We start from the raw sequence: 2,500 nt of genomic DNA, 5'->3' as shown, positions 1-2,500 counted from the left end.
GTATTTATAATATTAAATATATAATAATATACATGATATTTTTGTTTTCTTATTATAAGAAAAAAAATTTTCATACAATAATTATTAATATATAATAATATTATTACAATTTCATTTTAAATATCAGATGGTCTCACCCATTACTGATATAAATTTTTTTTTTTTTATATCTCTATTGTTTTAAAATTAATAGAAAAAACATATGAGATATATATATTATTATTAATTTTTTTTTTTTTCAAATATATATTTTATTATGTCATTTATATAATTTTTTTGCTTTTACAAAAAGAAATATATAACATGTTATTCATAATAAATATTATTGAATAAAAAAAAAAAAAAATAATTATGATTTTTGTCAGACCATCACCAAATGGGTCTTAAAATATTTCAAACATTTTCTCATACTCGTCGCTAGATTGAAAGCGTCATTTATTTTTTAATTTTATTTAAAAAGTTAATTTTAAATAAAAAACGTTATAATAACACTTAATATTCTCGCTTGGTATGAGGTGAGTCAATGTAATATTATTTATAAAAATAATTTTTATATAAATATTGTGTGCTCATATGGGAGTGTAAAGTTTAAAACTTATAACCCATGAACTTGCTTTGACAAAAAAATTTATATGTTATTCTATTTATAATCAATAATTTAATAAAAAAAAATTTTTTTTTAAATATTGATATAAAAAGATATACATATAGAGGTTTTTTTACAAAATTCTCATTAATTTTTTTACAAAAATAATAATACAATATTTAATATCAAAATAATCCAAACTGATTACCATCCAGACTATTATCAATATATATAAGATTGTATTATTATTCATTTCAATACATATTTATTAAAACTGAGATAAAATTTCATATATTAATAAATATGCATGTGTAAAAAAAAAAATTTTTATATAATAATTGAAAATGTTTTTGCTATTATTTTGTATACATACATTAAATAATTGATAACAATTTAATACAATGTACACCTAAAAAATAATAACAGCATATACATATTCGAAACATTACTAGCAAAAAAACCAAAATACAATATTAAATATCAAAATAAACCAAACTGATTACCATCCAGAATATTTTGAGTATATATATATATAATTTTGTATATTTTGCGTTCATGTTAATAAAATATATAAATGATACATATTTGAAAAGTGTTATTCTTCTTTCTGTTTTTTCGTAATATCATGGTGTCCATAGACATGCAAAAGCGTCATACCAAGCCATATACATACCTACACCACCTTTGTTGAATGATACACGAACAGTATGAAAATTAAACAACATATTCAATATCATTTTATATTATACTAAAATAAATGTTATTCTATTAAGAAAGTGTATATTTTTAAATTTGGCATTCATTACATAGTCAAAATACAATAATAATATAGATGATACATATACGATAATTGTTATTTTTCTTTCTGTTTTTTCGTGATATCATGGTGTCCATAGAATTGCAACGACGTCATACCAAGCCATATACAACTCTACACCACCTTTGTTGAATGATACACTTAGAGTATGAAAAATAAACAAATTATACTATATCATACTATATCATATATGTAAGACTGTTGAACATAATACCACAAAATACACTATTTCATATAGATATACATTCATTCTTGTCAACATAAAAGTACGTTATAAATGATACATATACAATAAGTGTTATTCCTCTTTCTGTTATTCCGTAATATCATAGTGTCCATAGAATTGCAACGACGTCATACCAAGCCATATACAACTCTACACCACCTTTGTTGAATGATACACGGACAGTATGAAAAATAAACAACCTATTCTATACCATTTAATATCATACTAAAACATGAAACAAATGTTATTCTATTAAAAAGTGTATTATTTTATTATATTTAGTATTCATTACACAGTCAACATACATAAATGATACATATACGATAAGTGTTATTCCTCTATCTGTGCATCCGTAATATCATAGTGTCCATAGAATTGCAACAACGTCATACCAAGCCATATACAACTCTACACCACCTTTGTTGAATGATACACGGACAGTATGAAAAATAAACAACTTATACTATACCATACTATATCATATGTGTGAGACTGCTGAACGTAATACCACTAATACACTGTTATACATAGATATACATTCATCTCATTAACTTACACGCACTATCCATCATATATATTAAAGACATTACACCCGGTGCTTCAAACTCAAAATATGATAATGTTTAAAATGGCTTTAAACATCATAAACTTTACAGAATAATCAAAATTTAAAGAAAAAAATTTTAAAAAAAAAATTTTTTTCAGCTAAAAATTTTTATTTTGGGACCAAAAAAATTTTTTTTTGCTTTTATCATATTTTATTAAATGAAATTTATGCATTATAATAAATTATTCAATAAACATTAATAATTATAATAAATTATTAAAAAATTTTTGGAATTAATGCAAATTTTTAGAAAAAAATGTATAT

This window comes from Chrysoperla carnea (genome assembly GCF_905475395.1).
Source record: "Chrysoperla carnea chromosome X unlocalized genomic scaffold, inChrCarn1.1 SUPER_X_unloc_77, whole genome shotgun sequence".
Taxonomy (NCBI): Eukaryota; Metazoa; Arthropoda; class Insecta; order Neuroptera; family Chrysopidae; genus Chrysoperla; species Chrysoperla carnea.
This window is presented reverse-complemented; position numbering follows the sequence as displayed.